This window comes from Thunnus albacares, chromosome 11 (assembly GCF_914725855.1).
Source record: "Thunnus albacares chromosome 11, fThuAlb1.1, whole genome shotgun sequence".
Lineage (NCBI taxonomy): Eukaryota > Metazoa > Chordata > Actinopteri > Scombriformes > Scombridae > Thunnus > Thunnus albacares.
The window spans coordinates 5,694,830-5,721,511 of NC_058116.1; the positions used below are offsets into that span (position 1 = coordinate 5,694,830).

At 40.0% G+C, this 26,682-nt stretch overlaps 1 protein-coding gene across 4 annotated transcripts in view; it reads right to left on the minus strand.

Moving 5' to 3' along the window:
• Nucleotides 1-26,682, minus strand: part of man1a2 (mannosidase, alpha, class 1A, member 2) — a 148,126-nt gene that overhangs the window by 111,731 nt on the left and 9,713 nt on the right. The window lies entirely within an intron of this gene.

The window sequence follows — 26,682 nt, forward strand, 5'->3', positions numbered from 1 at the left end:
GTGCAGCCAAATAATACACAGTGACAGCTGTGATCAAAGCTGGAGAATGGCAGCTTGCTGTAGGGCAGGAGGTGGAAAATACAACACCCTGTGTGTCTGTTACATGAAAACACAAACATCAGGTGTCAAATCCTTTGTGCTTCAGCTGGGTAATACTGTATATCCCACTAATTATCATCACATGTATAGTTCACACTCTGTGTATTAATTATATTCAGTGTGGGAGGAAGATATGAATTCAAAACATGGCTTTTTACTTTGTGAAAGAAAGACTATTGGACATTTGAAATATTAATGTAGGTCTTTGCTTTGAGCTGTGGAAAATTCAGCTTTGTTTAAGCTTTAAATACGTTTTAAATCAACATGTGAATAATTTTTGAATGTTTGTGTTGACCCATTTGTGTCTTTTATTTGGCTACATGCTAAATCCCCAAACATCAACATAATGCAAATCAACTTGGGAAGCAGGAAACCAGCAAAAAAAAAAAAAAAAAGAAAAAACAAAAACAGAGGAAAAAATTCCCTTGACACATGAGTCAGTGATGTGTTCACAGACCCTGCTAGATTACCTAATACATCTACATGCGAGTTTGTGCCACTGTTCGCCTCGTTTAAATGTGTTAGCTGTTGGTAGTAAACATGCTAACAAATAAGAGAACCTAGAGATGTATAGTATGATATGAGACTGATCGGCCAGTCACTGGTCATGACCGGTCAGCTGAAAACCGGCCGATTTTGGTCACCAGCCGATCGATCGGCGCACCTCTATGGAGACATCTTGAGATTAACCGTGTCATCAGAGTGCACATGGGTCTGTTTGTTAATGACCTTCCGAACCCAGGAAACGTGGGAGGAACTGACGGCCTGCTGTGATCCGTGTGGACTCAGCTGCAGGCCTCCACAGAGCAACACAGCTCTACATCTCCGAGAAAATGAGAAAACAGTACTGAGAATGATGCGTGTACATGTGTGTGTGTACATTAGCCTGCATGTTTATTTGTATTAAAACAGACTAATGGATAAACGATCTTGAGATCTCATTTTAAAAGCAGTCCTACAAGAGTTTGAGTTAGTATAAATATTATCAATACCTGCAATAATTAACTGCCAAATGGGAAAGATGTCATTTTAACTCTGATGTACCTATTCATGGCTTTGAGATATGACTCTTGCGTTACACCTGGCATTAAAATGCTTCCTTGTTTATACAATTTTGCATTCACTGTGATCAGATCTCAATATGCAAATTAGCTAGGTGGACTTCTCAACAAACATGATGTGTCCCAGGTCTAGAAAAGACCTGCTATGAATGGATGTCATTCATGGGGCTTCGTTTAGCTAGCAGGAAGAGGCGGAGCTAGGTGACTTTTCAACTTTTTCCTCATGGATGTGGTCAAGCTGTAAGGGTTACATTTACACCTGGCTGAGATCCAATCGTAACGCAAGCCTCACAAACTGACTGATCTGATCATCTTCCAATCACAATGTGTTCTGAGTGCATCTTGCATTGACGTAAGTTTTTCCATATCCAGATCACACATCCAGATACAGACCACATTTTAATGCCAGGTGTAAATGGCGTATCTGTCCTCTTCCAACAAGCTTACATTTCTGATGTGCTTGTAATTGGAACCACGGCTGTATTTATCTATTAACCCCTACACATGATGTTCTCATCATCCTGCTTTCAGCCTGGGAGGAATCTTGTTTTCTTCAGATTTTTTCCTGCACAACGGCACTATGACGTCAGGATTTATATATCTTTTCCCTCAGCTCAGGTGTTTAACATGTGCACATGTGCATCTATACACAGTGTGTGACTAAGACTACTGCTGATCAGGAAAAGGTGGGCGCGAGAGGCAGAGTGAGGTGTGAGTCATCCTACATTAAAGCAGATGTCTTTATTGAGGATCAGGATGATAACACTAAATGGTACAACCTGAGCCAGCTTCACAAAGAGGGGAGTCATTTCCACACCCTCCAGGGCTCTCTGAAGAGGAACCCTGATACGCCTTCCCACCAACTGGAACCTAGTGCTGGTTCTGGGCTGGTGCTGGTTTGCAGTTGGTTCAACTAGCTTCTAAGAACCAGATTGCTTTTCCACAGGCTAGAGAGCCAAGTCATTACATAACTGTCCACACCTCCGGTTTTCTAGCAACGCTAACGTCAACTTTAGCACTTCACACTCCAACATAGTAGGTGGCGGTAATGCATCTTAATGCTGGTTGACTCCTGTAATAAAACGGAAAAAAGAAGAAGAACTTTAAGCACAACAACATTGGTGGACTACATCATAGCTTTACTTTCTCTTTATAGATGCTTTGCAGTTTGGCTGTGTTTGAAATCACATACAAACGTACAATCAGTATTAGGAGTGTCACGATTTTGATTCTAAATTGAAAATCGATTGAAATGAGTTTCCGATTTTGACCTTCAAAATCAAAAGCAGGATCTGCAATTCTCACAGTATTTCTTTTTCTCTCAACACCCGCCTATTTGCATGCATCCGGCGCACATCCAATGCAGTCACATGACTGTATCACATGACTGACGGCCAGCAGCTCCTCACATCTCCGAAAACATCTGAGCGTTAAACTGACCACATATTGGGAATCAACATGTTTGCTTTCTCACCTGAAAAAATATTAAAACTTAACTGTATCAACTGAGAGTAAAGGCTTTTAATGCATGCAAGCAATTGTGAGATGACGGTAAGGATCTTATGTACAATGAAGGTGGAACAGACAAGCAGAGGAGATTTAGTAACTTTGACGACATCTAAAGCTGTATTCATTTCACCAACAAAAACTGAGATGACTCTAGATGTTCACCGCTGAAATATCACTATGTTATCCAACATTTTAGTTTTTCTTCTTAAGCTAAACCCAGATAGCGAACATTGTATAAGTGAACAAGTGAGTGAATCTGGCTTCTAAATGCTCTGCAGTAATACTAAATCAAAATCAAGTACCAAAGTTAACACTGGTTGCTGGTGCATAATGAGTCACAAAACTACGGAACAGGTGCACATGAGGAAGAATAAGAATATAACAGACTGAAAGTAAAGTTGCAAAAAGAACAGGAAGAGAAACAGAGGCAGTAGAGCTAAAAACTGGATAAAAAAAAATGTGTACAGGAGAGATGACCCCGGCACAAAAAAGGAAAAAATATGCAGAAGAATAACAAGGAAATAGAATATGACAGAAAGAAATGAGATAAAGGACCGAGACTTAGACACAAAGCCGATGAGACGGAGAAATGAGTGTGCGAGACGAGCGGTAAAGAGACAGACATTTTATACTAATTATCCTTCACACAACACAATGCATCCATTTTATAATTCTATCATGACGCTGAATGTGGGGCCAACAGAGACCAAAATAAACAGCTTCGGAGTTACGCAACATCGCCCTGGAAACAACTCATAAATATTCATACAGCAACTCAGCATGTCTGACTTTAATTGATAGGAACATATTTTACAACACCGAGATGGTCATTACCGTGTGTATGCATGTGTCAGTGAATGTATGCATCTGTAACATTACCTCAAATGTGTTATATTTGTTTATGTGGTGATTGTATGTGTGAGTGTGTGTGTGTTGCATTTCCCAGTCTGTGTTACAGCCTGAGTGTGAGCGTGTGTGCAATACATCTTTTGAACGCATCTTGTGAACACGTATTTGTGTGTTCTATTTCCAGGTCTTTAATGAGGTTTCTGAGTGCCAGTGACTGCAGTCTTACAATTTGTGCGTGTGGTGTGTCTGTCTCAGTGTGTTTGTGTGTTTGTGTGTGTGTGTGTGTGTGTGTCTACACCCATGGGGAGGGAGGTCACACCTCCTCTGTATGCCGTCGTCTGTGCCTCTGTGAGTGAAAAGCGCCCTCAGCAACATGCATTTAAATGTGATATTTAGATGGCGGCGATGGTAGATGACTGGCTAATGTCTGCATGTGCGTTCGTGTGTGTGTGTGTGTGTGTGTGTGTGTGTGTGTGTGTGTGTGTGATCCGAGGGAGCGTTACAAAAGAAAATGAGGAGTTTAAGCAGACACCATCAGCTCTAATGGGTTCTGATTCTGCTGCGTATTTTGTGTATGTATACATGGAAAATCAGCACATTGTCACGGAAAACACCGTCATACAAATTACACAAATGTGCAGGTTTCAAAACAGTGCACACCAGCAATTCTGGTGAGAATTAATTCCCACACAAACATGCAGTAGCCTCCTGCAGCCTCTCCTCTCTCCCTCTACAAGCCCCTCCTCAGCCTTTTATCTCACGTCACTCTTTTCTCTTCCTCCGAGCCATTATCAGACCCGCTCAGCATTGCTGGTGATTCCCTTCCAGTCTCATATAATGTCAAACATGCAATTAAGAGCACATCAACAGCTGCCTGACTCAATTACCTTGGAAAGATGACAATGGGCCGAACCACTGCGCGCCCAGGTGACCACGCCGTGCTTCGCCTACTCTTTTGGCTTTCTTACATCTTTCTATGTCAACCATCCCACATCCCCAAAACTTAACTGAAACACCTCCCCGATTAGTTTTTTTCCAGTCACGTCCCGCCTCCGCTAATCACTTCCTCAATCTATTAGTCTTCCTGCCTGTTCCTGGAATTTCTTCTTCAGGAGCGTCGTGAAATCTGCTGCTCAGCAAAGGCTGGCCCTTTCCATGGCAACCAGAGAGAAGCAGCAGTTGGACGACAGCATTGTGGGGTATCTTAGAGAGGGTTTTTTTTTTTAAGCTGTGGAAACACAAAACTCTGGGGGTAGCAGCACAGGCTAGATGCCATGTAACCATGGCAACAAACAGACATACGCGCATAGAGGTCGTAGACAGCAAGTGAAGTCTTAATTACTTAATTTACTCATTACGCTGGGCTGAATGCACAGTATCTGATTGTAGTGGTACTCCAACCGCAGGAGGAAATACAAACATAAAGGCTGCCTTTCAGACAAGGTCTGAGTTAGCAGGCACAGTGTAGGACTCACACAGAGCATTTCAACCTAATCAGTTATTACCTTGGCAACAGACAGATTGTGCACAGAAAATATTAATTTTTTTTGTAATTGTGTGGGGTTGAAGTGCAACGTATGAACACAACAGGGCCACACACGTTCAATATCCATCTACGGATCAGTATCATAGCTGACCCAGGCAGTTATCAATACACAGTGAAATGTGCCAAAGAATTGTATGGATCGTATCGGCTAAAATAAACCCAATCAAAAGCAGATGCCACATTTACTGTAATCTACAGTTCTCAGCCTGCTAGTGTCGCATAGCTGCTCTCCTTTTTCACAGCCTGCAGTGCGACTATTTCACCACATATACACGGGTGAAAATTAAGGACACACTGAGTTCTGACACCTGGATTGTCAGAATACATTTGCTAATTTCCGGCTAACAAAATCAGTTATCAAGTCTTTTATCACTCTTCCTTCCTTCTTATGAAAAGTGTTGCCGGCAGCTGTCGCTAATTAATGTTAATTCTGTGAGTAACTACAAAACTACAACTCAGCCAAAGAGTATTTGTGAGGGTGGAACCTCCACTCAGTAACGCTACTGTGCAACTGCAAATGGACTGAGTCTTCTTATGGTTCTCACAACACCAACAGAGTGATACGTCTTCTCTCTAGCTGATCATGTCAGGTCAATTTCTGGAGTCACGTTGTCCCAGTTACATTTACATTCATATCATATCTACAATTTAAACTTATCAACTCAATAGTTTTGAACCAGGACCTTCAGCATTGCAAGAAGTGTGAAAAATAATGTGTGCCAAATTTAGTAGTTATTTCAATGTCCAGTACAGTATCAGCGGATACCCAATATTAAAGGACTCAGATCAGGATCTGGTCCAAAAAAACCTTGATCTGGACAACCCTATCATCCCTCGTTCACATACTGCTGCACTGATAAACCCTCCTGCACTGCAGAGATGACAAAAACTCTCTCAACTGAAACGCCATCGTCTCCTAGCCTCATTGCTACTTCAAGTGACAGTGACTCACTTTACACTCTGAGCAAAGCGTGTTCAACCCACATTGAACCTCGTGAAACCGCTGTCACAGGGTTCATCTCTGGTTGTCACCCTTCACAGGGTCTGGACTCTGCTAAAAACAGAATTACATGATGTAAAATAAGTAGAGAATAAGTAGAAAAATAGAAAAAAAAAAAGAGTGGAAGAAGCAGTTGAAGAGTCTGATATGATCCAGGAGTTGTAAGGCTCCCTCTCAAACCTTCAGCCTTGGATGTGAAAGCAGCAGAGCACAAAAGCACAGCACAGCGGTCTGTGTCGATGCAACACGTTTATACTTTTCTATCAACCGTGTCCCTATTTCCATTACAGTCGGGTTGACAGGTATATCATTCTGAGACAAGATAGGTTTGTAAAACCTTGCAGCCTGTTTATGCTTTTATTCTCTGTTCTGTAGACAATGATGCAATTTGAAAAAGCATGTTTTGACTGGCAATGCAAGATTCATTTTGGGACTCCCAGACTTTTAAGGGGCTGCTCTACAAACCATGACATTGCTTAGCTGACTCACAGGCGGGGAAAAAAATTAGCATCAGCCACCAGCCAAATGCTGGTACAACATGCAAGTGGCTGGCAGGTTTGCTTCACTCACCAGCCAAAAAAACAATGGACTATTGAGTGGCTGGTAAAATGTGAACGTTTCTTAGCCATTTAGCCGGTGGGGGAAAAAAGCTAATTTTGCACCCCGCTCACAGGCACTACCTGGTGGTAGTGGCAACATAAAAATTCCTACAAAGATAAGAAATTGAAGACCTTTACACTGAAAGGAACAAACATGGGACGTGTTAAACCAGACAAATCACAATGCAAGTCTTACAGCATTTAAAGAAAGATCTACCTTTGTATTAATAGAAAATTATAATCAAAATTTATGAAGAAAAAATTGATCTGTCACATATATAGAACAATCTATTAAATGTAAATTATGCCTCTTGGTGTTTCCCATTAATTAGCTAGACCATGGAGGCCTGCCACAGTCTAATTTGTCCCGCCACAGTTTCATAATGAACCAGAAATATTTTTACACTTCTCATAATAACATGAATGATCTCTAACGTTGTGTTTTGTTTCAACAAAGCTGACTGGGAATCCACGTAGGAAGCGAGACGTGACTTACATCCGTCTGTCAGCGGCAGCTCCTGGGGAGCTGAGAGGACAACAGCTGGCTAAACTGTCTTCAGCAGGCTGACTGACAGCAGAAATTTACTCAACCCAAAACGTTTGTCATGTCGGCTCCATCAAACTGTTTACAAAAGGCACAAAGTTCTTCATAGATCTAGCCTCTTAATTTTGCTCTCAAAGTGTACCAGACTGATGCGTTTAACTTTAAGATGTACATTTTAATCCACCCACCACAGTCTCACAATATCCTGTGGGAAACACTCCTCTGAATATATCCAACTACAGCAGACTGTGTCATTACAACCCTGTTACAGTCATTCTTATTCTCGCTCTTCAGCTGCACCTTCTCCTCCAGTTGCTTGTGATATTTTCTCCCCTGTTCAACCCCTCTCACAAGGCGATCATGAGCAACAAGCCTTGTACAAAATTTTCCATTTTAGGGATATCTTTCCTTTTCATTCAGGATATATCGGAGATAATAGTCTTGCAATATATCACACATTAACTTAGTTATACTGTCATTATCACAGGCAACATATTATGGTAGTTTGAGTCGCCCAATGATTCATATACTAAAATGAACTTTTTCTATTAGTAGTAAATAGTACACACCTTTCACACAACAGCTCACCTTGATTCTGCTGTTGTTGTTGGTGGTGGTGGGTGCAAAATACTTTCAAAACAGGTAATTAGCTGATGAAGTCAATGAGTGGGTGACATTAACCTTCCCTCTGAAAACAATATTAACTAGTATACAACAGATATTTTTACACATGTCCTCTATCAGGCCATAATGACCTGTCAAAACACGAGCCTTTCTGAAAAACATGGAATAACGTAATGTGCCCGGAGGATCAGTCTGATAAATAATTTAATAAAGTCAATGAACTGCCTAACTGTCATTGAGGTGTTCATGTCCTTGACAAACCCATGAAAAACTAAATCAACCGCTGATTTCCTCTGAGTCATCATGGGCTTCACAGTTGCAGCTCACTCCTTTACGCATCAGTCGTTTTTGAGCAAAGGTAGATTGGATATAGTGCCAGCTGCACACAAGAGTCATATATACTCTTGAAAGGAGAATACATGAATACAATCTAGTGGTGCAGACGGACATCTTAAAATTGCTGAGAGGTGTTCTGCGGGCTAATTAGTGTCCACTTCTCAGCAGATGGAAATTAGTATGGGGCAAACAGTGCAAATATGTCGCATGCTAAATGAAGGTTAAAAAAATCCCTGATTTTAGAGATCTGCGGCCTAGAACCATTTGCCTGAGACTACATTACAATATCTGTTCTCAATGTAAAACATAACAGATAAACTACTCCCATCCAATTAGATAACCTGTCAAGAAAATAAAGTAATCTGAAATTTGAAACTTATCATTATTAACATCATGTATGACACAGAAAAGCTCCACATCCTCAAATTTGAGGGGTTGCAACCAGCAAATATGTGGCATTTCTGCTTTAAAGTTGACTAAAATGATTATTTCATTATCAAAATAGTTGCTGATTAATTTTCTGTTGATTGACTAATCGATATATCGACTAATCGTTGCAGCTCTAACTGTCCCATCAGCTGCTAGAAGTAACACATAGTTTCAGAACTGCTGTTAAACAGGTAGCTGAGCACTAATGACTGTTTTTACATTCCATTGATCAAGCTTTTTAAAAATCATTTGGAAGATCCTTTTCTGAGGTTCCTCCCTGGAAATGGAGGGCCCTCCCTCCAACCTCTGTCCAGTTAATTCACAACTAACTAATATGTCTTATCCTTTTTATGCTATCCCTCCCACTATCTGCTGTGAAGGTGTAACATTAGTCCTAGATTTTAAAAATGTGCAGTTAGCAGGAGCTTGCAAAAAAACAAAATCAGGTTAGACTTTTACAGAAGTAATTGTAATGTTAAGTGACAATAGCATGAAGGTAGGCGTAAGTGTGTCAACAAACAAGTCATTTTCTTGGCTGTACACTCTTTAACCTCTTCCATTCCCCGAGGACACCAGCGTCCACGGGTGACATTACTGTCTTTCAGAGGCTGTAGCGGGCTCAGTGTTTTTACAGTGAAGATACTGGTATCATATGAAACTAGAAGACCTAAGGAATCCAATGGTATGAATACCATGTCATGCTAGCGGGAAGCATGATAAATAACGCTCCAAAGTTATGGTGAGGGAAAAATTGGCATGGCCATTTTCAAAGGGGTCCTTTGACCATTGGAATTTTTCTAATCCCTTATAAACTCTAAACTTTCAAAATTTGAATAGGTGCCTAACCAAAACACAATGTTTATTACAGACTTATGACTAGAAAACCTTGACACAAAGTGCTGAACTGCATCTCAAATTAATGTTCAGGCTCCAAGCTTTCAGATGATGTATACCACTTTAATGTGTCATATACTGTTGACCTGCTATCGCCCACTAAACATCCTTTGTCCCCCCCAAAAAATGAGTCTGTGGTAGGGGGGCAGGACTGGAAGAAGTTAATGTGGTCTTAATTTTGCAGAATGACACAGTCAGCTGTAACATCTGGGGCAACCTTTGTGTCACACTTCACACGTCCATATTAGATTAACTACTTACTAACTACTTACTAGATCAACTACTAGCACATTTAATAACTTGGTACCAGAAACAACAATCAGCTATACAAAAGTGATAGTTATCATAGCTGTCCATACTAAATGCCCACTTGTCAATCACTGCTACATACAGCAGTGACCAGTTCCAAATTAGAACCAAATCCAAAATGCCAAGAACCAGGTACCCGTTAAATTTGAATTTCAACTCTGCTTATCCGTTCCTAAACACAATAACCCTTTATTTATTATTGCAAACAAAGTTTACATATGTGCAAGGACGTGGCTGTCTGCCAGGACCCGTCTACGTCATGCATCAACACAACAGCACATCGATTTGTTTAGATACAAGCACGCAGGGCAAACATCACAACAGTAGTGAAAGATGGACTGCTGTAAACACTCAAAAGTGTGGCTTCACTTTATTAATGAAAGCAACAAGGCAAAGTGCAATGCATGTGGGAAGCTAATTAACTATAAGTCATGTTGCACATCAAATTTGACCAAGCATTTAGGGCGGCAAAGCGTTGATCTGAAAGAATGTTCAGTGTTTGATGTCTTGCAGTCTCCTAAGGAGGTGAAACTAATTTTGCTCTCTCCTATCACAAATGAGTCAGAAGTAGTAATGCAGAAAAGATAGTAGACATCTCAGTCCTTGAAGAGATACTGCACAAAAAGGCTCCCACTGTGTTTAGTTTGAATGCAGGAAAACTAAATTCATGAAGGAGGGTTTATAGAAACACTGCCACTGTATACATCTTAAAAGACGAGGTGAAGTGCAAGAAGATGGGGTTCCATTCACGTTACCCCTGTGTGTGGGCTATTCAAGTCAAGAATCTCTTCAGTCTCTTCCTTTTTCTGTGAAGTGTTTACATAGTCCATCTCTGACACATGAGCCTAGAGTGTTTGCTTCTTCTCAAGCATCTCTAAACCAGAGAGCTCTCATTAGAACAGTCCCCCTGAGTTTCAAGTGATGTCTGTCTCATGCTCACCCAAAAACACCATAAATGAAGAGAAGAGGTCTGTGTTCGAGGTTGGTAAGGAAGCAGAATTTTTTGTTTCTGGTGAGCTGTAGCTCCTAGAGTTCCCTTTAACATGGACTATCAGACAGCTTCAACGCCCTGATTTTCCCCATGACCCACTTGGCTCAAATGGAAGCTGCATTGCTGTATGTCTAAGATCACTCCCAAGCTTTACTGTGGGTGTGTAATAGCATCCTCTCTTTTATTCTACCAATTCTCTCTCGGCCCTAACAACTTCCTGCCTCTAGCTACAACTTCTCAGTAACAAACACCCGAAGACACCACGCTTTCTCTTTCTCAGTTCTTCCTCTTAGTTGCCTCATACATCTTTGCATATCCTAACACAGGCATGTGTTTGGCAAAGGCACATTCACAGAATAGCATTTCATAGCTTTTCCAGAAATCTGCTTGGTACAAGGCAGAAAACGTATTAAATGTTTAAACTGCATAGATATATATAGTTAGTTAAAGTGAAACTACATGTGATCAAATGACTTTTATTTTCAGTTCACAATTCCAGCATCTCTTCTCATCTCTCCACTGTGGATTTGCCTTCATTGCTATCATGGCCATAGGGGGGTGCTGCTGAACTTTTTTATAGGGATGCACCGATTTCAATTTACTTGGCCGATTCTGAATTACGTTCTTTTAAAAGTCTGACCTGCCGATTCCAATTTTCTTTCTTTCTGAGAACTATAATTGACAGCATACACAAACATTTTGTACCTTTTCTTTAATGGAAAATTCAATAGTATGTTCATATAAAACATAAAACATGAACACAGTATTTGGTTTTCTAACTACATAATGAAGTTTTAAGCTCACTGAAGTGAACTCAAAGTAAAATACTGATAAAGTATTTATCAGCAGTGCAGATGAATCCTGGTGGGGACCACAAAGTACTTTCCCACCCTGTTTTTCACTCATATATTGTAATTTCCTAAAAATCAACTTTTTTAGTGTAATCAAAAAGCGCTTTACTTATATTACTCATATTATCAACTCTCTCAATTAGTGTACAGTTTTCTCACTCCGCTCTGTTTATTTGTTTATCTAGATTAATAATATTTATCAGCTGCAGTAATTCAAATGTACTATTTTATACTTTTCCATACAGGTTGAAACACACAGCAGGATTCATGTCAGAGTCAGATAATATGAGAGGTGAATTTAATATAAAGAAAAACAGCAGCAGTATGAACAGCAGAGTCACACCTCAGTTGATGTTCAATAAAACATTAATGTCAGACTGTTCCTTAAAAAGGTAAAATCATCTGGTTTCAGACAGTGTGAACAGCTGAACACGTCCCAGCGTGTAAACTCCGTGATATATATATACATATATGTATGTAAAGGCTATTTTGGGCTGGACTGACTCACTATCTGTCCTATCTTGAGCAGACCGGGTGTAGCCCATGTTCAGGCCACTGTCTGAGCCCTGCCTGTTGGTGGTTGTGATGATGGTGTGCAACATGTTGCCAGTAAATAAAGTGGGTAAATGAATGTTTAAACAAGTTCAAAACCGCAGCAGATGTGCTGTAACATTACCAGTCAACGAGTCTCTGCTGCAGTTCATATCATTTAGTTTTCACTCGAGCAGCAGCCCCCCCCCCCCCATACACACACACACACACCCTCATGATTCCTTATCAGCCTGAACACTGTCAAGGCAGTTTACAAAAATACAATACCCAAACCTCAAATCTTAACAATACCAAGCTGAATGACTTCCCATTAAAACACATAATCCTCAGTGTCTTTAATAGTGGAAAACGTTATGTGAATCCATCTCCGGAAGAGAGGAGATGACCTTGTTTCTTGCTTTTCCCTCATCGCTTCTGTGTCCTCCTCTCTCACATATGGGTAAAAACATACATGATCCATTCATCTATGTCTCTGTATGTTTTAGGTGGCCACCTGAGCCCCGACAGCACTCAGGCTGTACCCGTGTTCACATCCAGCCCTTCTGACCTACATCATGGCTGGCTGACTAATGCCTGCATAGCATACACAGGAGTCCATCTCCTGCAGCTAACACAGGCCAGCCATAAAACAAACACTAAGCCTGGCTGGTTGCTGCCCAGCTAGATAAGAATTTTAGTAGATAAGTGTGGAAAACAACCTGATGATTGAGATGTTCAGTCACCAAACCGTTGGCGAGAAACATCCATACAGATGCTCCCATTTTCTGATTTTTTGGCCTGACAAAAACAATTCCACACAAGCATTTTTTAAAAATCGAATTATTTGCATTACTGTCAGACTAAAAGGTAACTGTAATTGTAGGGTTGAGCCTGGACAACCTGAAAGTGGCATCAGAGGGGAAATGGGAACTAAAGTGAAAGCCCGCTATCTTTATGGTGAATTATGGAGCATCTAGAGCTTCTGTCTGGAGGACATACTGTAAGATGTAGCAAAGAGAAGTTCTTCCTTGCAAAAAAAAAAAAAATCCTATAATGATCGTCAAATTGATCATTCTATGTATAATCACACTGAAGTTTTTTGAGTTTTAACAATTATCAGATGCTTTGGCAGCTTAAAAACATACAAAATTACTTCATTCAATATTATTCAGAACAAATGTAAGTGAAAACAGTCAAAAAGCGCTGCTCCCAAGACTGTCACATTATCAAGCCAAAACCATGGCGCTCAACTCTTTTATTCCCATTGATTCCCAGTTTAGTACAATCGTCATCACGCAGGCATTCCTGTGGATTTCCATTGCCTCAAAAGGTTTCCAAAGAATCATGACACTGAGAGAAAAATCGCCATAACAACAGAGGCCCCATTCCCCATCACTAGGCCAATCATAAATCCAACAGCTGGTACAGGGCACATTTATTATTAGGCCTGTGTGGCTCTGATAGAGTGTGTGTGATTGTACAGGTTATGGAGCAGGAGGGTGAACTCACATGTGAATTCAGACAGGTTTATTTGAAATTGAAGCCTCGGAAACCTGAGGGCCAATTCTTAATTTGGCGTTGAGTGGTCACACTTTGATCCCATTTCTTTAACTGACAGGGAAGCATTGTGGAGCTGGGCTGCAGCACCAGTGTTTGGCAGGGATGGGATTTAGTGAGAAGCTTTGTAGTTAACCATGGTCACATCGTCCCTGAAGACTGGGAGCCTCTCTCAGTCTGTCTTTCTCTGTCTCCATCTCCCTTTCTCTGATTCTATTTTCCACTCTCTTGTTCTTGTTTCTCTTTTTGTGAGCAGCGTCTCTTCTTGTGCTTCAGTCACTAAAAACTTTGTCATGCAAGCCAATTCACACAAGTGTCTCTTACTCTTTCTCTGGTTTTCAAAAGATCTTGTCACCATTGCAGCACTCCAGAGAAGACAAATGAGAGTGAGGCACACTCTCAATGTGCACTACTGACCTGTGCCACGCACTTTCTCTCTTACACACAAGCATGCATGTAGACCAACATTAGTCCTGTGTGTTGTTACAAGCGGCTAAACACCAAAGATGACACTCGCTTCTTTATTCTTTCAATTGTTTCAATTTGCAATGTCAAAAATGACTGAATGACTGAAATGACTAGTTTCACCATCCCTCCTGTTATCCTTCCCATTCATCTCATCTTCATCCCTACTTCCTTACTTCATTCACTGCTTTCCTGGGGTTATCGGATAATATGTGGGAAGACAATATGTGCTGCACCAGTCCCATCTCAAGAGCTACAGAGATTATTAGTGAAGCTCCAATCAAGATTTTAGGAATGATATCAATAATCAATCTAAAATCAGCTGAGCCAGCTAATGATCGGCTGTCAAAAACCAATTTGGATCCTTCATACATGTGTCAACGCCACTACTTCCGACTAATGTCAAAGAGCCATCCATGCAGTTTCCTTCCTTCATACTAGTAACTCATTACAAAAGTCATTTTACAAGTAGCAGTGATTCATTATATCTTGCTCTAACCCGTTACGCCTTGCTAAAACGGCAATTACCTCCAGAATTCTAGATAGGTTTCTCTCCGCTGCATGTCTCCTTGAGCGATCACAGAGCACCTTTCAAATCAAATGGTATCACAAACAGACATGTCTTCATGTCTTTCACACACAGTAAGACTGCCGACCAAGATGAAGCTTTGCAACAGTAACATAGCACGACACTGGTTGCGTGTTCAAGTCCGTTTTCATTTAGAAAACAACTTCTGCATTTTCTGCTAGCTTCAATTAGCTCATTGCAAACTCTCACAAACCTGCACCTTTCACCAGGCAGCCTGAGATTCTACCTGTCTGCCTTCATTTAAAGTAGCAGTAACGTCAACTTTACCCAAACTGAAATTATAACATTTAAACCTTACAGTTAGAGGATGTTGAAGCCCTCAGTTTCAATGCTCCTTTTTGGACTGTTGGTGCTGAGGTTGCATGGTGAGGCCTGCTGAAGAACTGTTTATTCTATATATAGCTAGATGACAGTAGAGAGAATGTAGGGAACATTAAACTGGTTTAATCAATATATGGCTCCACTGATACCACACATTGTGTCAAGCCTGGACATGCCATCTTATTGAGTCAGGAAATCCTGCTAAATCGTCTGAATTGTCTTTGTGTTGATAAGGTTCATGTGAGTCATATTAAAGATTTTTTCCTTCATTCTGACATTCTTGTTCTTACATTTATTTTCATCAACTTTAGAAGACCATGAATCCTCACAACCTGATGCAAAGTCTTGGTTGCCATTTTCAATCATATTGTTTAATTAATAAAACTATGTCACAGCAGAGAGAAAAAAAAAAAATCTATTCAGGGCAGATCTGCATACAAGTATGCATAAGAATCTTTTAAATCTTTTTGATCTTCTGCTGTATTAATATGACTGCTGCTGGGAACTGCAGGTGTTCAAAAGATGATCAAAATAGATCAGAAAAATGTTTTGTTGACATCATTGAAATAGCAGAAGAGTTTCAGTTTAATCAACCAAACATCTATAGCTAGTCTGATTATTTCCATATTGTTATTGCCCATAAATCTCAACCAATCAAACACCCCTACTGTCTATTCCAGTGTTGCTGCAGTTCTGCCTGACCTCCTGAAAGTCATGAGCTCCCATGGTTTTCAAAAGTATAAATCTGAACCAACCAATAAATTTTCCACAATCAAACACCCCTACTGTCTAATCGAGTGTTGCTGCGGTTTTGCCTGACCTCCTGAAAGACCTAAGCGCCCATGGTTTACAAAAGTACATCTTCTGTATGATAATTATTGCAGAAAGGCACAATGTTTGATATAATTGCAACTGCAGACTAATTGCAGAGATTTAAAGCCAAGTTCGGCGTCATCTCGATGGCTCAGAATCCTCAGAGCCTTCCCATAGTGCAGTGCTGCAACACATCATCATTCACTCCTGTCAATTCAGAAAGAATGACAGCATATCTACAGGAGTTTCCTGTCAAGACATAAATATACGGCGCTGCACTGGGTACTCGCAAAGTAGAACAGCTGACGGTTGTGGAATTAAAGGGGTAGCTGTGTTTCCAAAATACTACATGTAACAGAAGTTGTCCAAAAGGTGAATATTGTAAACAAAATATGAGATTCTCTTTTAATTTATCTGGTCAGTCAAAGACATTTTTAGTGAAACTGGAAGTCCTCAGGGTGCATTCTGGGAAAGGTTTGTAGGGCTGAAAGTAAACAAGATGATGATGTCGAACTGTCATTATAAAATTTTGCCACAGTTGTGTTAAAAAAAAAGAGAAAAAAAAAATGTAGTAGCACAACTAAATGTCCCATTATCCCTCTTAAGACTCTGTTTTACTATATGAGGATGATTCTGAAAGAGAAGCTACAATATTGCTGATATAATTACTACACATACAGTAACAAGCAGCACACCCACACATTGCAGTTCTCTTTGATTCTTCTTATATTCTATTTGAGTGGGAATACAAAGAGCAATTTTCCACCAACAATTTCCAATTAAACAAATCCTCTGTGTCAGTATCTTTTGTGTTCATGTATTATCTTCATATAGAATCTATTTTTCAGTACCTTATATGCTGATGTAACATAGCTTCCCCCCCCCCCCCCCCCCCCCCCCCCCCCCCCCCCCCCCCCCCCCCAAATGGACTGACATTTGGTATCTCTGGTGAGTGGAGTGTGTGTGGCACGACCTTCTGACTAACCACAGATAATGAACTGAGACATGCCCACACAACACAGGCAGTTATCAGTAAAGATGACCTCACGGATGTTGCAGTACTGACTGACGCTTACTCCGCTCTGTTGTGGGTCATTCTCTACTTCATTGCTTCTGTGATGATAATGTAAGACAATAAAGCAAAACGTACAGGCCGTGCACATTAACTGATGTTTTAACATTTGTGTGAAAATACATTTTATACGGAATGTACAAATCTGTACAAATCCAACAAATAAAACAAGATGTTGCTGTATCATGTTCCCATTTGTATGTGCAAATAAAATTAAGTCAATATAAACAACAAGGCTCTGCTTCAATATGCTGTATGTATAATATCAACCTAATAAAAATAAGAAAGATATAGCGGCTGATGTTTATTTTTTGACAGAAATACATAGCAAATATTTTTAGGATCCTTTGTAATTGGCTAGTTCCCCTTTATAGACAAAAACAAATTATATGATAGGTATTTATTGGGCTAAATTAATGTTTGATTATTACAGTGACTTATATTTTTATGTATTTATTTATCCAGTTTAGCTCTTTCTGTTTCTATCTATACAATACAAACTACAGGAAAGCATTTTCTAACCACTTTTTATGTCAACAGATTTTAAAAAAAAGCCTCTTATAAACATGCCATCTTTAATGATGCAGTAAACAGTGACTGAAAGTAAACGCAGCTGAAACAAGACAAAAACAAGAGGGAGGGAGGCATCAGCCTTCATTTACTTGTCTCAATGTTGACACGTTATTTCTAGTATTTTTCCACCTAATAATCCCTCTAATATCAGCAGTTCCAGCCAGCTGCTTTGGAATGTGATGATCGGACATTAGTTAAGAGGATTATTAGTTCCAAAAAGGTGCTTTACCTCGACTTTCAATTTAGGAAAGAAACTATGATTTCTCCAGTGAAAATCAGGCATATTTCCTGCATATTAACTGTGCTAACACATACTGACACGCAAGTTGCAAATGTATTAACCATTATGTCAGTTGGGCAGAATGAGAACAATGCTAAATGTTAATGGCTCATTAGATATAGTCACTCTATTTCACATTATTTTCCAGGGATGTCCCACATCCAGTCCCCAAATCATCCCTTTCTAGAGCAGAAACATAAAAAAAAAAACTAATGAGCTTCCTGTTAGCCATCAAATAACCATGTCATCATTTTGGTCTTGGATCAGCTCCCTCAGAGTCAACAAGTAATCTAAGAACCAGCAGAGAAAAGGCTGATGTCTGTGCTGCCTGTCCATGTGGATGTTGTGAAAAAGATGGTAAAATTGCAAGTAAAATGCAGAGAGATAACTAGTACTCATTTGAAGGTAGTCGTCTTAGAAAATTACAGTCGGTTAGTTAACTGGATTATTTTGGGGTTTAACATTTTATGCTGAGCTCCGTTGACAAGAAGCTTACTTTTTGCCTGGTGTGTGTTTGAGAGAGGAAAGAGATCCTCTTTTTGTAGGTCACAAATAAAAGTCAGTGCCCTGCTGTTCTTATACAGAATAATACATTATGAACAACAACATGAAAGCCCCACATCACAGCAACCCAACTTTATACAAAAACAGCCATAAACACAAAAGAAAAGACACATTATTATTTCTACTTTCCTCTGGAAACACTTCCTGGTAAATCTTCAAATGTGTTTTTTGTGTCATTAACTGAGACATCAGTGATCTTCTTTTTTCAAACCAAACAGGATTTGGTTGCTTGCTAACGCGACTGTTGAGCTCATTTGAACCCTGGCAAAGGCTACTGCAGCCCAAACATACTGCTTTCTGTACTACACAAGTTTATGTCCGTTTTAATACAAACACAGCAGAATCATCACATAAAAATAACATCGTATAGAGAACTGGACTGGATCCAAAACTATTTTATCATTCTGGCTTAGGGTTAAATTTCAAAAAGGTGCCTTTCACTCTTTCCATTCTCGTGCCAATTTGATACTCAAGTTTTGGTTCTGATGTCAGATGTATACCTTTTTTCATTCCTTACTTTGCTGACACAAATGCTCTTTGTTTTCATTTCCAAATATAGTGTAAGTCAGGCTTACAAAGCGCATCAATGCATAAAATAAACACAATTGTGATTTCAATCAGGTGATATCTGGAAAGAATAGCAAGACTTTGAGTCTCACTAAGCATTCCATGCACAGCTTTGATGTGCAGTGCAACGGACACAAATGGGTCAGTATTATACTTTCATATCCAAGAGGTGTCAAACCATGTGTCATGCAGAACTGAGTGAGTGCGAGCTTTTATTTGAACTTAACACTCCAACAGGTGATTTTACTGATTAGTTCCTCCTGTCTGTTTGATGGAAGCCAATCAGTGAAACCAGAAGCTGTAGCCTTTGATTAAACAGAGAGGATGACAACCTGTAGTAGGGCCTGAAACATAAGCACGAGGAAAAACCCTGGTTCACAAACTCACTCGCACCGAGACATGCACTCTCACTCTCACACACACACACACACAGAGCTCTTCAGCCAATCTGAGAGGCTGCAGCTGTGTTCTACGGAGAGAACATCATCCTGATCGCATGAGAAAGAAGGAAACAAAACATGAAAGGGAAAGACAAGCAATGAGACACACAGGGTGCAGATCTGATAAAAAAAAAAGCAGCAGTGTTAATGAGGAGATTATGCTTGATGGAAGTCCACTCTGCATTCTTCAGGCTACTCGCTCTAATACCATCTGTACTAGATGAAATCTCATGACAACACACAAATTAATTGGGATGAGTCTTGGTGAAATTACTATGAACAAGGATCTGAAAGATAAAATTATAGTTGATATCTTATTCCACATGTAGTGATGTCCATTCTGAAGCCAGCATGATACGGAGTTATAATGTACGTCGCAACAAGGCCTGGTAAAATTAGCACCTGTATGCTGAAAGTTTTAACCTTAGCAATTATACTTTAACATTTCACTTCCAATGCAACACTGATTATACACAACAGGTACGATTTCTGTCAGTTAATTGGTCAAATCTATGCTGTTTGAATTATAAAGGCCAATATGTTTCTTTATGTGAAAGCTCAAACTCGCACTTTATATTTTTATCTGACTCTGTATTGGTTTTTTAAAGTGTATAAAGTGTCTGTTTAGAGGGTCACATCTGAGGACAGTCACTAAAATTTAACATAAATAAATGTTTGACTAACAAATGGCAATTTATGGGCGTATGTTGACAATGTTGAAGATGGTACAAAGTAATTCACTGGCTGCAAGACGTGAATGCAGTGAGCATCTCTACTACAAAATACAGTAAAGCAACATTAGGATGAGAAAAACGATGCCTATGCCAAAAAAACGATGCCTATGCCAAATCCTTGTTGCAGCTTGGAATTTATAGTATCCTGCCAGCCACTTGGGCAAGGAACCAGACATAATTTGGAGGGCCTGTACTCCCAAGTTATACAGGCAAAAAAAAAAAAAAAAAAAAAAGGACAATGCATTTTTATAATTGACTAGCCCAGGGAGGAAAAATATGTTTCTTTTATGGTCTGCCCGATGAACTACAGTGAACTACAAACGTGGATGGTCCTCGCAGCTGTAGCGGTTTTTACGAGCTGTTCGACACGAAGAGGTCATGATGCGTCATGGCAGCAGTATGTAAGTTTTTCATCTACTTTTTTGGGAAACACCAGGTGCCTTTTGATTTTCAGAGTGGAAGATCGCAGCTGGACAGTCAAAGCTTCTGAATGTGGAAAATGCACTGCTATAGTTCGACTTTTTAAGCAATGGTGGTGAACCTGACAAAACCAAGATTGCAGTGATGTAAAATGTAGTCTTTAAGGCTGTATTTTAGAGTTCATGAAAACACAAACGCCAACATACAATCACACCCATAGCCTAGCTTAAGATGTAAGATTGGAAACAGTTCAACAGCAGTGATGAATGTATGAACAGACCATTTTATGTAGGTGATGGGCTCCTATCTGCCCTCCATGTGCTCTGAACAACAGAGGCTGTTATAAAATAGCTTTAGGCCTGCAGATGTTGAATCTACAGACCAGTATGCATTTGTTTCATAAGCACCTTGGTATCCTTTTCAGGTTGAACTAGCTTATATGTGTGTGTGTGTATTTGTGTTTGTGTTTGGGCAAGGTGCATGTAGCATGGAGTCTCTTACACACCAAACAAAAACACACACCACCGGAGATTTACTTTGTGGCTGACAGGCGAATGAAGCGTGAAGACACAAATGATATCTAAGATCACACTAAATATGATAAATAAGTGCACTTTGATGTTGGCCCAGGCCTTAAATATGATCCGGCGGGCTGTGATGCTGATTTATGGCCATATCAGAGCGCAAAAGCAAAGTTATGGCCCTGCAACGCTAACAATAACTGGCAAGGCAATAAGTGGTGAAACCAGGTTACTTGTGGTCACAGCACTAAACTCCATTATGAGAGGGAAAAGTGTGAAAAGGTTGTGCTTGTACATTTTTCTCTACCTTTAGCTGTGTTTAAACCAGCCGTTCTCAACCAGTGGGCCTCAGAGCGCCATCTAGTGGGCCGTGGAGGCAGTGGTGCTGCCAAATGCTTAGATAAATATTACATTTTTTATTTTGTTTGGTAATTTACAAAGCTAGTTATTATTCTATCTAAATGTAATAAAGAATTCACATAAATAAAAAACCTTAAACTAAAATAAATAATTTCAATGACCATTTACATTTGAATATCACCATGCCAATCACGGCACATCATCAGGTAGACAAACGTGTTGCCACTGTTAGCTAGCTAACGTTCCCTCGGATGCAGTGACACATAATGGATCAGTTTTTCAAATGAAAAAGTGATGTGGGAGACAACCGTGCGCCAGTAAAAGCTCTAGTGTGGTGAAGAATTATGACCACACACTTTGTGTTTATTGCTGTTTTGTTTAAAGTTCGGTTGCTGTAATATTGATGTTAATGGGCTTTCATACTGTTGTGTTAATACTATATTATTCTGTATAGGAACAGCAGGGCACTGACTTTTATTTGTGACCCACAAAAAGAGGATCTCTATGATTATGAATACATTAAATTTGGATTCATATTTATTGATTGATTGATTGTACTTATGGATATAGAAGACAATGAATCCAGGGGATAACATGTAAAAGTGAGAACATTTGTTTCCAACATGGTCCCTGATGTCAGAAAAACAGGACAGACACTAACCCATAACATCCACAGAATCCTCTAGAACAATCAGCAACAAAAATCCAAAGACAACCTTTATATAAAAACAACAGACATGAACCTTCAATCCCTGTCCTAATATCTTTCCTTTTACTCACAATCAATATGTCCTGAAAGCATTTCACAAATAAAAACATGATGAAAAAACACAATATATGCACAGGACCTGCCTGTCATTATATAACTGGTCATCTTATTACAGAGATGAGCCCGGACTTGACCTCTAAAAGCCCTCTGGATTCTGACAGTTTGATGCTAAGTGGAAGACTGTTCCACAGTAAGGTCCCTGCTGAGTATGGACCGTGACTATCTATGAGCCCAGCTAGTCAGGGGCAGCACCACTGATGATGTTATACATGTGCTTAGAGTTTCAGCTGTTCCACCCTGAGCTGCACTGGAAAAAAGGCCCACCTACATAAGTTCTGGGAGATACATTTAGTAAATAACGAATGATCTTACTTTGCATAACCTGGATCTTGTTCCTTAGTTTGGTTGTCAAGCCACTGTACCATGCAGGCCAGGCTCTGTATGTTGTAATGTCAAACTGCCTCATTCTGTGATACAGGAACTTAAGTTTACAGCCACTTTTGTATAGTATTGAGAGTGATTATTCCAGGATAATACCAAGGTATATTACACAAAGCTGTGATACAATTTCATTGCCATTGCATGTAACCTTCATTCTGTTTGCCTCTTGCAGCCTACGCTTAGTGCCATAGAGAACTGACTCAGTTTTGCCCAGGTGCAATGACAGCTTGCTGTCTATAAGCCAGTCCCTTACATTTTCTAACTCTCTGCTATGTGTGACCTCAATTTGGTAGATATCCTTCCCAGCAACCAGTAAGGAAGAGTCATCAGCATACAGTAAAAGTTTGCATTTTACTGTAGTTGGCATGTCCTAAAGGCAGGCAGTGTTGCTGAGCCAAAAGCACAGTGTTTTGACTATGGTGAAATCCTGTCAAATGAGGCGCTAAAACCATTGAAGTTCCAGAGACACTTAAACACAAAGCACCCAGGATGTGTTAGGAAGCCAAAAGAATATTTCCTAAGGAAAAGGGATGGGCTTCAGACACAAAAGAAAGTCATCACACATTAAAAAGTCAGTCATACACCACTTTGAAAGCTAGCTATATGGTTGCTGCTGTGTGATCGCAGAGGAGCTTATTTTGCCTAGGGAATGATTTGCCTATGTACGAGAGTCACTGTGGGAAGCAGCTGCAGCCAAACTCACTCAATACCACTCCAAAGACAACACGAGCAGAAGAATCGTTGACATGATCAGTGTTTCCCCTAGGTGGACTGGGGGGGGGGGGGGGGGGGGGTAACTCAAAACAATTCCATAATAACGTAGGGTGTTATACTGCTCGCACAGTGTGCGAGTGGAAATCATTAGTAGCCCACTGATACTAATGATCATGTGAAACTTTAGCAGCGGTGCTACAGAATGAACATAAGGGAAAAACTGCATGAGTGATGACATCAAATGCAAACTTGTGGAGAGAATAAAGTCAAGCCCACACTTTGTCGTACAGCTGGACGAGTCGACTGACGTTAGCAGTGCCGCTTTATTGTTTTTGTAAGATACTGCAGGGACTGAAATCTTCAAGAGGATCTACTGTTTTGCAAAGAGCTTCCCACCAGAACAACAGCAGATAATGTAATGCGCTGCCTTAATGATTACCTCACCGAAAAACGTCTTGATACGAAATACTGTGCAGATGTTTTGCTGCATCAATGACAGGAATACATTGTGGTGGTGTCAAACAGATCCAAGAGAAGGCACCAGACTTAAGTAAAGCAACAAAGCAGATGTCACCAGAACTGCATGAAGTCATGGACTTGGCAATGAAAACTTAACTATATTAAGAAAAATGCACTCAACTCAAGGTGTTTTGCTGCTATCTGTGAAAGACTGGATGCAGATCATTTGCAGCTCTGTTGCCAGAGTGAAGTAAGGTGGATTTCATGTGTTTAATCGCCTTTTTGAACTGAGAAATGAAGTGTACACATTTCTGAAAGAGTAGCACTCTTCTCTTGCTGAGCATTACACTGATGGTAACTTCTGTGTAAAACTGACCTACTTATCAGATATATTTGACCAGTTAAATCTGCTCAATATATCAATGCAGGGAAAAAAAACAGCACCGTTTTTTTGGTTTCAGACAAAATTGAGGGCTTCAAGAAAAAAACTTATTCTTTGGAACATAAGAGTCAAGGAGGGACGATCTGACATGTTTTCACTCCTAAGTGAAACTTCAGAAGCCCGTTTATGTCAACATATCCAGTGGTATAACCCACCATTTGACTAAATTGTCACGAAAGTTCCAAACTACTTCCCAGTAGCCCACAACATGGAAATCTTTAGATTTTGGACACTTTCTCTGTGGATCCTGTTCCAGAAGACATGGCTCCGTCCACTGTGTTGGAAAACGAACTGATGGAACTATCAGCAGACAGCAGCCTGAAGCTTCAGCTCACACAAGATGACCTTGCTTCATTCCGGATACTGGCTGCCAGTCAATATCCCTCACTGTCAAAACCAGCAATCAAATTTCTGTTGCCTTTCACCACCACCTATTTATGTGAGTCAGCGTTTTCCATTGTGACAGTCACAAAACTAGAAGGAAGGACCGAACTTAAAGCAACTTTGAATGCTATTCTGTGTGTCAGCCTCTCACCCATCCCACCATGACTTGATCTCATTATTTCCCAGAAGCAAGCCCGAGTGTCTCACTGAGGGCAAACACAATATTTATTTTGGTCATTACAGCTGACAGTGGCATAACACATTGTTACAGCCCAGTTTAGTTTCTCTCCTATTTTTCTAATGTTGTTTTTTTCTTATTTATTTGGGAAGGTGGTCCTTGCAATTTTTTAACAATCAGAAGTGGTCTTTACGTTTCAAAAGGTTGGGAACCCCGGGGTTAAACTATACATCATTCATTTGGTGAGTGATTTTCATCAAAATACACAAACAAGCAAACGACATCATAGTGCACAAACTTACAACATGGCTCACCCCAGTCGGAAATTTAACCCCTAATCCCGAAAGTATGGTATGAATTCTACAGAAACCGATGTTGTACCATACCAATCTATGCATCAGCATCATGGATGCACAGAAACTGCAGCAGCACGTTATCCAGAGTCATCAGCAATGGTTCCACTTGTCTCTTTTGATGGTGCTGCTCACTCTCAATAATCTTCACTGACAGTGGTGTCAAACTGCCTACTCCAGTAAAAGTGCCATCAGCTTCTATTTAAATAAATCTTTTAACTTTTTTTTCCAGTATCAAATGTCAAACTGCTCAAAGCCAGTTTTCTCAAATTGGTCACCTAATAGCAGGTAGACCGGGCTTCCACAGTGTCTTTCTGCCAGCAGCTAAGGTGTTGGGTGTCATGTCGGCAGACCCCGTATGATGTGATAGGTTAGACCTTTGTAGAGAGGTTTTGGGTTGAATAATTGAAGGGTTCAAGGGAGGGGGTGAGATGGGAACAGTCTTCACAGATGGTACTCTCAATCCCTCCAGACACAAGAGTCTCCTTCATTAGTTTTCAGATATCATTTTATGACAAAAGACAGGCAGGGGTAGAGAGGAATATTACATCTTGCATAGAAAAAGAGAAATTCATACTCACACAGATGCCCAGGCAAATCCACTCAGCCACTGGAAGAGCCATTTAGTAGATGATCTGATATTTACTGGACCGTAGGGCCAAATAATCACTCAGAAAACAGGATGTTGCCTTGAGTAGGAGTCGCATTCACTTGAGCATTTACTCAACTCTAAGAGGCTATTTTTTTTTCCTATCAGTTGTTGAGACATTTGAAACAGAATCCTAAACTGGTATTCCATTGCTGCATCAAATCCCTGGCCTGTAAATGAAGTTGCACAGCAAAGAAAATCTTCATCAATTAAATCTTCTCAATGAAACTGCTTATTTTCCTGTGCTGGTGGAAAAGGTGTCCTGACAAAACTCAAGATTACACAACACTAACTGAAAACTGCATATCGACTAAAAAGCACTAGTTCACAGCCAAATACTGGTTAATTTTGGTGGCAGATGGTAAGCCTGTCGAACCTACTGGGCACTTTGGCCAGTACTCAGAATGACTGCTCGTTGCTCGTGTTGTAATTTCCAAACCTGAACAGAGTAACACAGAATAGATCTTAACTTGGCTACTGTAAGTCAAAATGGACAAGCCTCTGTTGTGAGAGACAATGCAAGAATTAGCCTAATGTTATACTGCATTTGGATTTTCAGGCCAACTACAATGTAAGGATGGGTGATATGGTTGAAAATGAAATTATATTAACAAACGTATTTTCCAACATAGATCATAATCAATATACAATAGTCCATGCAGTGATGTAATTCATCACTGTTATGCATCATACATAACTTCAACACCTGTAAAACTTTAATAACTCTAATTGATTCAAATTCCAATTTGTTCAGAATTACTCATTTCCACTGAATGTTTGCAAAAGATAATCACATCTAATTATCACCTGGCCCTACATGAAGGCAACAGAGAAAATGTTTCTTC